General features: G+C 40.8%; 1 protein-coding gene across 2 annotated transcripts in view; it reads left to right on the top strand.

Moving 5' to 3' along the window:
* DCAF5 (DDB1 and CUL4 associated factor 5) overlaps positions 1-12,612 on the top strand; it is a 93,978-nt gene that overhangs the window by 71,835 nt on the left and 9,531 nt on the right. The gene's annotated exons all lie outside the window — the stretch shown is intronic.

Raw genomic sequence — 12,612 nt, 5'->3', positions numbered from 1 at the left:
GCAGAGTGTGTTTGTTTAGAGGCCCCCAAGGTCCTAGAATGTCTGCAAGCCCACGCACTCTGGGAACCACAACCAGGGCAACAGCTAGAGGGGTGCTAGTCCCATACAGGAAGTGGGAAAGGTGCCTGGAAAAGGGGCAAGTGCTGAGCAAACAGCATTGTTCCCTCTTTGAACCCTCCCCTACATGCAGCGCCACAATTATGACTACCTAAGGCTCCACCCCCTTACAATGTAATGGGTGCGACAGCTCCACTTAAGACACAGAGGCAAACACAGGAGCCTGTCACGTTGAGAATACAGAGAGGTGTGGTCCAAAAGAGGGAGCACATCAAGACTCCAGTGGGAGAACTAAGTGACGAGGAGTTAGGCAACCTAGCAGACGCAGAGTTCAAAACACCAGTGATAAAGATGCTCACAGTCTTGACAGACATGATTGAGTATGGCAAATGCATAGGGGAAGAAATGAAGGTTATACTAAGTAAAATGAAGAAAAACCCACATGAAATCAATGGTGAAAGGAAAGAAGCCAGGGTTCAAACCAATAACTTGGAACATTAGAAAGAAATAAACAGTCAACCAGTACAGAATGAAGAAACAATAATTGAAATAAAGGAGAAGAGGCTTAAGAACCTCTAGGACAACTTTAAATGTGCCAACATCCGAATCATAGGGGTGCCAGAAGGAGAAGAGGAAGAGCAAGAAATTGAAAGCTTATGTGAAAAAATAATGAAGGAAAACTTCCCAAATTTTGTGAAGGAAATAGACATACAAGACCAGGAAGCACAGTGAGTCCCAAACAAGCTAGACCCAAAGAGGACCACACCAAGATACATCATAATTAAAATGCCAAAGGTTAAAGATAAAAGAGAATCTTAAAAGCAGCAAGAGAAAAGAAGAGAGCTACCTACAAAGGAGTTTCCATAAGACTATCAGCTGATTTCCTAAAAAAAACTGCAGGCAAGAAGGGACTGGCAAGAAGTATTCAAAGTGATGAAAAGCAAGGACCTACGACCTAGATTGCTGTGTCCAGCAAAGCTATCATTTAGAATGGGAGAGCAGACAAAGTGCTTCCCAGACAAGGTAAAGCTAAAGGAATTCATCATCACCAAGGCCTTATTATATGAAATGTTAAAAGGACTTATTTAAGAAAAATAAGAAAATCAAAACTATAAACATGACAGCAAGCTCATAACTATCAACAAATGAATCTTAAAAAAAAAAGCTAACAACTAGAACAGGAACAGAATCATAGAGATGGAGATCATATGGAGGGTTGTCAGTGGGGAGGGGGAAGGAGGAGAATGGGGGAAAAGGTACAGGGATCAAGAAGCATAACTGGCAGGTACAAAACAAACATGGGGACATTAAGAATAGTATGGGAAATGGAGAAGCCAAAGAACTTATATGCATGACCCATGGACATGAACTAAGTTGGGGGAGGATTTTTGGAGGGAAAAGAGGTCCTGGGCAGAGCGGGACAAAGGGGAAAAAATTGGGATAACTGTAATACCATAATCAATAAAATATACTTTAAAAAAAGAGAGAAAAGAGAATGGGAAGAGCAGAACAGAGCATATAAGAGACAAGTGCAACACAAATGATCTAACATGAAATTAAAGTTCTAGAGGGGTAAGAGAGAAAATGAGCAGAAGCAATATATGAAGATATAGAAGATAAAAGAATTTTCCAAAACAAATGAAATATACCAATTCTTAGATTTAAGAAACTCAGTAAACTACAAGTAGGATAAATACAACACACTTCGGTACATCAGAAGTCAAACTATTGAAAGCAAAAGATAATGAGAAGGCCAAAAGCAACCTGAGGAAATGAACAAATTACATATAAATAAGCAACAATAAGATTGATGGCCAAATTATGGAAGCCAGTATATAATAGTTGACCCAGAATTCTATATTCAGGGGAAATATCCTTCAGAAATGTAGGTACAACAAAGACATTTTTAAAAGGAAGTTACAGAATTTAATATAATCATTTAGCAGCCCTCAATGAATTAATACATCTAAATATTGAACACCTATAGCGGCCAACATTACAAAAGGAAAGGCAATTAGACATTACATGCCTCCTGATGAAAAAACGGCACTACCCATAGTCTTGCAAAATAAACCAACCTGAAAGTACTGAAGTCAAGGAGCATATCAGTCTGGTTTTGTGAGGATACAATCCACAAAATCCAAACTGTCAGAAACTGTCTGACTCATGTTCTTCATCAAATACATTCTAATGGTAAAAGAAGGATGGACAGGAAGAAACTTACTGTTTAAGAAACCTAAGAGCAGTATTAAAACAAAAACCAGGCAAAACTGAAGTATTTAGGAATGCACACCTGTATTTAAAAAATTGTTTTAAAATTCAGAGAAGTGATTAACATAGTAGTCAGGATAATGGTTACTTTATGGGGACAGACAGGGTTGTAATTGCAATGAGGCACATAGAGAGCCTCTGAATGGCCAGGAAAATTCCATTTCTTAACCTGGATGTTAGTTATAAGGGCGTTTACCTTATAAAACTTCATTAAGTTATACTTTTTATGCCAGTTTCCAATTTAAAAAAAAAATTATTCAAATAAATAATAAGAAAAGTTAGTAAATAACCATGGTCAAAGAATAAATCCCAGTAGAAATAAAATTTTCTTAACTGAATAAAAATGAAAACATGACAGATGTTCAAGTACTACATGGGTATTAGGCCCAGATCAGGAATCTACAAAATTTTCTGTTCTCATACCCACCCCCACAATTATTTTTTGTTGTAATTTACATATTAAAAGTCTGTATTAGCCCTGGCTGGTGTGTCTCGGTGGATTGAGTGCTGGCCTGTGAACCAAAGGGCCACTGGTTTGATTCCTGATCAGGGCACAGGCCTGGGTTGCGGGTCAGGTCCCCAGCTGGGGGCGCATGAGAGGCAGCCACACATTGATATTTCTCTTCCTTCCCCTCTCTAAAAAATAAGTAAATAAAATCTTTAGGGAATAAAAAGTTCATATTAAAGTACACTTTAAGAAACAATCCTCTGCTAAGAATGGGTGCTTGTTGCCCCGAGGTAACTCCAGTGATCGGAAAAATTTCCAGAACCCTTACTCTGTACCCCTTACTTACTTGTAGTCTTTTTTTGAGTGGTGGCTTACTGAGAAGGGCCTTAACTATCATTGTTCCTCCTCATAACCTTTTACTCATTTGAAGGTAGCTCTCGTGTTCCCTTCTCTATCTCCTCCAGAGATAGCACCCCCAAGTTTATTTAACAGTACTTCAAAAAAATGTCAGTTTCCTAGATGTGCTGGTTTTGCTCCTCTAGATTTGTCCTACCTCTGTTTAAGGGTTAACTGAGTAAATTCAATAGATGTAGACTGACTAGACCAGAGAAAATCTGGGTCCTTGATGATTAAGTATGGATAGTATGGAAGTGTGCTTACATGGTGTTTCAGAAAGTACACTCAGGATCACATAAGCTGTTTTTGAAGGTCACAGAAGCCATGACCACTCATATTTAGACTTGGCTAGAAACACCATGGTTTCCACTCGAGCTATGGTTGGTCCTGGATCCCCGTCATCTACTTGGTGTTTGGCTTTCATTGTATACAAGGATAGGACCTTATGATTATCTCTCTTGTTAGATTCACTAACTAGTAGTTGAAAGGTTTGTTTTCACTGTATTATCCTTTAACATTACATCATCAGTCTTATCACAGCAAGGCTGTCTCTTTGGTCATCATCTTGTTCTGCATGTAACCAAAGTACCTTTTTGGATTATTGGGTATTCAGCCTCCCTGCCACTGTTCTGACAACTTACCCACATTTTTTGTTGTTGTTGTTCAGTTTTTTTTCTATCCTTGTTCTTTTTTCTTCTTTTTCTTTTCCGTTTCTTTTATTATTTTTATAGCTAAGTATCATATTTTGTTATCAAAGCAATACAGGTACATAAATTTTAAATCAACTAATATACAAAGCTTTTTTTTAAATGCAACACTTTCTTAACATACACATAATATTTCTGAATTTTCAATTTTGGCCATTGTCATTTGGGTTTCTACTATTGAAATAAGCCAGTTTCCCTGAATAGGAATCTTTGATCTCTATCAGGAGTGTATTTACCTGTCAGTTGAACTGTGATACCAAGAGCCAGCTAGGGGTATACAACTATGGATTTCACATCTGTACACAGATTTTTGTTTAATCCCACCCCCAGCTGTGCCTGTTGTTCCCAGTCCAAAATCTCTTTCAGGTGGCAGCCCCTAGACCTCTGCTTGTGTATGGAGAAGGGGTCGTTTCTTGGCCTTGTGTGTTGGGGGAGGGGTGTGATGGTGAAACTGCTCTTTATACAGCTTTCACTAATCCTGTTTACAGCCTTACCCTTTATCCTGGCTTCAGGGATACTTAGCACGTCTCATTTTTATGTGTAATCTCTGTTTTTAAATGTTGGCAATTCATAGTTCAAAAAATATTCATCAAGGTTCAGCAAGCCAAACATAACATGAGGGCTGATGTGACTCTTGGATTCTACCTCTGAATGCTCAGATGACGAAAAGTCTGTCAGGAAATTTCTAATCTAATCTACTGTCTCTTTAGCTGAAAGAAATATGGAAAGAGACTGAGCTCGCTCTCTAGGCATGCCCGTTGAATGTAAGATACTAAGACAGTCTACTACAGGGAAACTGGTTTGCTGTTATATGGTTTAATGGCATAATCAGGTGACAGGCAATCCACACTTATTGAATGCCTGCTGTGTGCTTCATGGTTTTAGCCAAATGCTGAGAGAACTAGATGGAGAGAAGTCCTGAGAGTGAGCCAAAAGCAAGGACATATTTTTCTTCTTCACCCTTCTGTTCAGAAAGACTGACAATCACCGGGGAAATTTCTTTTTTCCTACACAACCACCAGAGAGATGAAATTTATTTATTATAAAAACAGTACTGACTTTTGGCTAAGTAATTCTCATTGGGCTTCCTAATGGGCTGAGGAAATCATTTTGAGAAATCAAATCTAAAACCCATTGTAAAACTTGCTACCTGGCAGGATTAGGCCTGCTGTTTTAGTTGATGTCAAATAATAAGTTATTTCTAAAAAATCTTTAAAAATTAGAGGAAAGAATAGAATTGGGAATTTTGCTGTGGCAAAGAAAAAGCCCATCAGAATATGTTTTATAGTTCTGAAGTAGGTAGAAAAGAGCATCTGTTTTTATGTGATAATTCTGAAAATCAAATAAATAGATCACCAGTTATGTAGAGATTCAGTGTGGTGGCGTATTGGAAGAAGCATTAGGCTTAAAATCATACTGGTTTCGAGTCCAGTGTTGCTACTAATTAGCTGAATCAGTGACTCATTCTAGGCAGATTATATAACAGCAAGTGTCTGAGCCTCAGTTTCTTCTGTAAAATTGCCTCTGCCCCCACTACCTCAATCTTGAGATGATTTATCAGTCCTAGAAACTTTCTGAAAATTGTGTGCTTTCAAATGTAAGACATTGTTATTGCTATGTGTAATAAGACCGGTGCCCGTAGATCCATAATTTCCAAAGCATTTTCTCCCTAGTAACTTAGGATGGAAGTAATGGATTTCACAATATGTGATGAAGGTGGGTGTCTCTGGAAAATATTCATATTGCCTTCTCCTTCCCATTCCGCTAATTCTTGTTGGAAAGGGCTTTAGGGTTTTCACAGATAAGAGTTGCTTCCCCTGAGACGTGCCTCTACACAAAGACTTTACTATTTATGGAAAGAAGCACAATATAATTAAATTGGTAGGCCTGGGTTTAAATTCCTGATCCATTCGTCTTCTAGTTGGAGGCTTTGGAAAAATTATTTAATCTTGCCAAACTTATATTCCTTCATCTGTAAAATAAGAATATTAACAATAACAATAGCAATGTCTCCCTTCTTAGGGATATTGTGAGGGTACTCAGTAGCCACTCAGTGATTGTTATTCCTCATTAAGAACACTTTCTCCCTTTTAACTTTTCTTCTGAAAAGCTCCTTAGAGACAAGACGTTGTCTTTCTCTGGTGCCTTCTGAATGGTTGGTTATGTTGTTTTTGCATAAAAGTTGCTCTTGACTCGGTAGTTTAAGAGGGGGGAAGTTAATGACAAATGTTTCCCTGAATGGAGAGCAAAACATGCAGTTTCACTGCCAAGTCACTGCAGCCACCCCCACTGCCAGTATTCAGGAAACAGCTGTGAATGCATTTTTCAGGGGCCTGCATATGTGTGCATGCTCTGTCTCTCTTGCTTTTCCTACAGGCATGTTGACTCTCCGTAACTTAGGCCTGGGCACCTGCTTTTTCCCCATGTAATTAGAAGAACAACTGTTTTTAACTGGTACAAGTACTTGGTTGCAAATGCATGTGAAGTACATATGATGAAAAAAGAACTTAGCATAATTGGCTTTTTGTGCAATTAAGCATTGCTGTTTGTGGGGCTCTTTGAGCTTTACTGACAGCACTGGCCATCCCAGCTGGCTTTTCTTAACTCTTAAGTGGTCTTTGATCCCCAGGAGACAGCCACTACTATTTCTGTCTTGCCAGCACCCTGGTTGTACTCCTCTTTATGGTTTGAAAGTTAGAGATCTTGGGATTGTTCACTTGGGCCTTTTGAAATTGCTTTAAGGTATTTAGATGACTCTTTTAGATATAGCAAGGAAAAGAAGTAGTCCCTTGACTTTTTTTTAAAGATTTTATTTATTTTTTAGAGAGAAGAGAAGGGAGGGAGAAAGAGAGGGAGAGAAACATCGATTGGTTGCCTCTTGTATGCAACCTAGGTATTTGCCCTGACCGGGAATAGAACCTGCAACCTTTCACTTGGCGAGACGATGCTCAACCAACTAAGCCACACTGGTCAGGGCTAATCCCTTGATTCTTTCTTCCTTCCTTCCTTCCTTCCTTCCTTCCTTCCTCCCTCCCTCCCTCCCTCCCTCCCTCCCTTCCTTCCTTCCTTCCTTCCTTCCTTCCTTTCTTTCTTTCTTTCCATAGAGACGGGAAGGGAGGAAGAAAGAGAGGCAGAGAAAATCAATGTGCAAAGGAATTGGTTGCCTCTTGCCCGCCCCCAACCAGGGATCTGGCACACAATCCAGGCATGTGCCCTGACTGGGAATCCAACCAATGACCTCTGGGGTCACAGGCCAGCACTCAGTCCACTGAGCCACACCAACCAGGGTTCCTTTGACTCTTAAAGCAGTAAATTCTTAATTCTACCAGTGGAGTCAGGAATGAAATAGTTTAATTGCCTCACAAAGTACTTACCAAACCTCATTTTGGTAGATAATAGCTTTAGCCTTCTCCTTCAAACCTTGTTCCAGGGAAAATGATGAGGGCATCTACTTCAATTTGTTTATTTACTGAGAGGAACCTAATGAACAAAAACAAACTAACAGGCACAACAGAACCACAGGCATGGAAACATGGAACAATCTGGCAGCAACCAGAGGGGAGAGGGAGGGGGATAATGATGGAAGGAAGGGGAAGGAACTAGTTAGAGAACTTGTATGAATGACCATGGACAACAGTGTGGGGCTGACTGTTGGATCAGGGGTTAGACTGGGTAGAGGAGGACAAAGGGGGAAAATTGGGACAACTATAATAGAACAACAATAAATTTTTTTTTTTAAAGACATGCAAAGCCCTATGGACAATTGAAAGATAAACACTTTCTTGCTATTAAAGAACTTCCAATCTAAGAGGGATGAGAAAAGTGTATGTATGGTACTCTAAATTTTAAAATGGGTTCCAAGACCCATAAAAAGGATGGTTAAGAAGGGCTTAAAGAGATTGTGGGTATCAGTAAAGTTTTCATGGAGTTAGCACTTCAGAGGACTGTGAAGGATGGGTAGGATTTTAGCCCCTTTATTTCTCTGCTGCCACTATATTAAAATTGCTAGGAAGGGAGGGAGAGTTGTGAGTAGAGGAGTGGCATGATCTGACTTATTTTAACAGCATCACTCCATCTACTGAGTTGAGGGTAGATGGCGGGAATGGGGCTGCCAAGGACAGGAATGAGGAAAACTAGCAGGAGTGTCACATAATACAGTTGTGTGGTGATGGTAGCTTGAACCAAGGTAACGTGGGTTGGAGTCTAGGTGTACTTTGAAGGTAATACCATCAGGGTTTCCTGATAGATTAGATGGGGGCAGTTCAGGGAACAGTGTCCTGTTCTGTAGCCATTGAGGACCACTTAGTAGCATGTTTGATAAGATGCTATTAGACTAAAGCATCAAGAAATCTTGACCAGGTTGTTTTTAGCTTCTGAGTTGAAAACAGTCATTTCTGGAGGATTTTGCTGAAGCAAATTAAATTGACAAAGACAGAAGTAACAAGTTGGCGTGAAATGAGAGTGGTGTCCTGACCCTTGAGAGGCCTGAGGGGACAAACCTGATGTGAAAGAGGAGCATAGGTAAAGAAGGGAAGAAAAATGAGGACCTGTACCCTTAGCCCATTGTCTTCTCTGGGGGACATTTGACCTTGGCATTTTAGAAAGGTCTTTTCATGGTTCCAGGCAAGGGGTTTCCTCTGAGTCCCTTGTGTTTCGTGGCATCCCCCTAAGGTAGTGAGTGAGTCAGTCACTGATGCTAGAATCCTACCAGATGGCCCCAAAGTTTTCTGAGGTTTTGTAGTAGAGTATATAAAGTAATTTATAGCTTTCCCCACCTCCCTAGCATCCCTAACCAAAGGAAAGGGAAACCTCCATAGTAGTGCTAACATGTTTGACTGAGCCAGCCAAACAAATGGCCCAGAGTGGAGACCATTGGTTTGTAGAGAACTGTATAAATTAATGACAGCTCAAGGAGGAATAAGGTCCTTTATCCTGGTTGTGTGCTCTTTTTTTCATTGGTATCATTATTAGTGATTAGGTCATGGCTTCATTCAATAAACCGTAAGGTGAGGTGGATTCTTGCCAGGCCCCTGACCTACAGTCTTAGAGATGATCCTCAAGCGAGTATGAAGGCTATATAGTTTTTGGAAGAAATAACTCCTGCCTAACTTCTTCCAACTTGATCCTTCTATTGATGGGCAGGGTCTGGCTAAGTAATGGAAGACAGTAGACCTCAAGTTCTTACTGATGCTGGCATTTTGACTTTAGTCCTTTCAGAATAAGGAAATCTACCTATCTGAATTACTCATATCTCTCCTGGACTAATAAAAATTTATTCTCTAAAAGTCATAGTATCTAAACTGTATAGTATAGATACTATGTGTATAGGCTATGTGTACATAGCCTTTGTACCTTCAACAAATGGATGCAATAATTCTTCCTGTACCCGTTTATACTGTCTGTCTCTTGGCTCTGTTGGCTTCCTCCTCTTTTCAGATTTCCTAGTTACCAGTTTGGGTGGGAAAAAGGAGAAAAGACCTTATATTAAAATTGCTACCAATGGTGCCCTGAAGGGCAGGCTGAAAGTCACCCTAAAGTTTCCTTGTGTAAGTTGCAGCAAAGCAGACTTAAAGATCATATGTGTCATTTGCTGCTCTTGTTGTGTTTATGCAAACGATCAGGATAAATTAAAACTGGACTTAACGCAGTCCCTTTAATGACAAGGAGGGTAATCTTAAGAACAAAAATTGTGATTCAAGGAAAATCACAATGCTCAGTGGTAGACTATAAACTAGTGCAACTAACTGTCTTTAAAGTTTATTTTCATTTAGAGTTAGTTTTCATTAAAAAAGAAAAGAAAAGAAATTGCTACCAAGAAGAGAAACCAGATAAGGTCACAGTGCATGAAAGAGCAATAGAAACCGTTTTTCCATGGTGTGGAATTTTCAAGCATTGATACCCTTCAATTATTCTTCAGATCTGAAAGTTACTGTAATTGTATTCCAAGTAACCTTTGACAGAAAGATTGGTTTGGTTGATGAACTTTAGTTCTGTTGTATCTGATTCTTTTAAGACATGAGACCCTCTATCTGACTTCCTTTGGTGGTACTTATTCTAGAATTGCCCTCTCCTGACACACTATCCATTCAAGTGCTTACTGAGCATCTGCCTTAGTTTGGGCACTGTGACCCCAGGTTCTAGGTATGCAAGAGTTCAGTTCTACTTTCCTGGTCTGTTCAGTGTTGTTAATGTGATGAGCTTGCACTAAGGATGCATTTGAATGGAGTCTCCCCCTTTTCCTCATTTGAATTTAGGACTTAAAAGAAAACCAACCTATATGATAAAGATTTAGAAATCAGTTATGCCAGAAGACTTAGAAACCAGTTATGAGCTTCTGACTCCATTCCTATTAAAATCCTTTCATTTCTTAAAGGCTACCAATGTGGTAGAAAGGATATTAGACATTATAGCAAAAACAGACTCTGGTTCAAGTCCTGGCTGTGCCATTTATTAGCTATATGACTTGGAAGAAGTCACTTAAGTTCCTTTTCTTGGAGGTGGTAGGATTAAGCAAGAGATTGGTACTAAGTTTAACCCAAAGTTTCATTTTTTAAAGATTTTGTTTGTTTATTTTTAAAGAGCAGAGAAGGGAGGAAGAAAGAGAGGGAGAGAAACATCAATGTGTGATTGGTTGCCTCTAGTGTACCCCAAACTGGGGACCTGGCCTGCAGTCCAGGCATGTGCCCTGAGAGTCGAACTGGCGACCCTTTGGTTCTCAGGCCAGTGCTCAATCCACTGAGCCACACCAGCCACGGCAGGAATACCATTTGTTGAATCAACCTCATATAAAACAGAAATAGGCCCAAAGGAACTCCATGAGGGTAGTGATATCCCTGTATTGAAACAACTGTTTTACATTCCCATGGATCCCTTTTATTTTGAGTGGGCTCAGGTTACCTTTCCCTCCTCCCACTCTAGTCCAAGAAAAGCACTCAGGCTGCCCAGGAGAGTCATTGTGGCATCCTACCTTGGAGCTTCCTTCACTTTTCCCGATTCTGTTTTTCTTCATTAAAAACACACCAGTTCTATTGTCTTAGTCACTCTTTTATCCTTTATAGTTTATTAGCAAACTTGATGTTGGACTGAGATATGAATAACTACATGTATTGTCCATCTTGGATAATTCAAATATTAGTGATTTCAAATATGGAGGGGGGATTAGGCAAAGGACCTTTGTCACCCACAGGTAGAGTAAGCACCCAGTATGAGCTGCACTGGCAATGCCAAGGAACAGGTCAGTACACTCTGAAACCTCACCTTTTTTTTTTTTTTTTTTTAGATATTTACATGACAATAGGGAGGGCTTTCTTAAATGAGCAAAAGAGGAGTTGTGTTGGGATGCCAAAAGCTGAAGACAGCTTCCCCAGAGTCAGATTATTTCCGGAGAAGGGATGTTTGTTCTGATCATATTCCTTCCAAACAGATGACACAAGTTTGGAATGAATATTTGAGCAAGGTGGAGCTGGGAGTGCGATGGTGTGGCTAGTAGTGCCACGTGCCTGGTAGGGACTAAGAAGGTATTTATTGCTTAAAGAATTGTGACTGCTGGCAGACCACAGCCCTGCAGCTTTTAACCTATGCTCGGTTGTGTGAGGACTTGGCCCCTGGGGCTGCAGTGCACAGAGGCGCCAGGTGCAGCCACTGTTCAGGAACCAAGGAGGTGGATGGAGGAAGAAGAGGCCAGTCAGCCGGCTGGGACTCAGGCCTCCAACTGCGTCCAGAGTGGTGCAGCCCAGAGAGGCCCAGACCAGAGACCAGCAAGAGGGAGACGCCCTGGAGATACAGGGGCCACTGCGAGGCTCCTGGGACCAGAGGTCCCAGGCGACAGCAGCCCCTGCGCAGGTGCCCATGGCCAAGCCTTCACTTCCCCAGTGTGGGTGCGATTCGACCATGAGGGGACCCGAGGGCCGAGGGCCCGGCCGGAGAGCTGCTCTGCTTGGCCTCGAGCCCTGGCTGGCAGCGGCAGAGTGGCGCTGATTCATTTAATGAGGCCAGACAGTTCTTGGTCTCCACAACATGGTTTTTGTGTTTAAAAAATAATAGTAATAGCAATAGTAAGTGAGTGCTCATCTGTTTGTATCTGAATGCATCATAATTGCCAATTTGCCAGGGTCACAGGTTGGCCTACATGTAATGAGCTGTTGTTGATGGTTGCTCAGAAGCAGCCTTGATCAGATCTTGCATGCATGTGTTTTGTGTGACTGTGATGCCCTTACCAGTGAAGCTGAACCTTTGAGATTATCCCAAGTTCATAAACGATGACATCTTCATCTGTGTTGCAAGTTTCAGGACTCTAGTACTTTTCTCAGTCATTGAGGAAGAAAGCCTACAAGATTGGTCTTTAAAATACAGCTTTCTATCAGTGCCCTCTTGATTTTAATCTGCACATGGTGTCTTTAAGGCCTACACTTTTAGAATTAGATTAGAATACTTGGGGTTGTCCAGGCTAGTGTGGCTTAATGGATTGAGCTCTGGCCTGTGAACCAAAAGGTCACTGGTTCAGTTCCTGATCAGGGTACACGCCTGGGTTGTGGGCCAGGTCCCCAGACGGGGATGTGTGAGAGGCAACCCATCAATTTCTCTCTTCCTTTCTTTCTCCCTCCCTTCCCCTCTCTATGAAAATAAATTTAAAAAAAATTTTTTTTAATCAATACTTGGGCTCTACTTATTATGAAAGTGACCCAAATCTCCTCTCTTTATCCTTAGTTCTTCCCTACCACCAGGGTTTTTTAG

The sequence above is a fragment of the Furipterus horrens genome, unplaced genomic scaffold, assembly GCF_987537825.1.
Source record: "Furipterus horrens unplaced genomic scaffold, mFurHor1.1.pri manual_scaffold_3, whole genome shotgun sequence".
Classification (NCBI taxonomy): Eukaryota; Metazoa; Chordata; class Mammalia; order Chiroptera; family Furipteridae; genus Furipterus; species Furipterus horrens.
The sequence above is the reverse complement of the archived record's forward strand: the minus strand, read 5'-3'. Positions and strand labels throughout refer to the sequence as shown.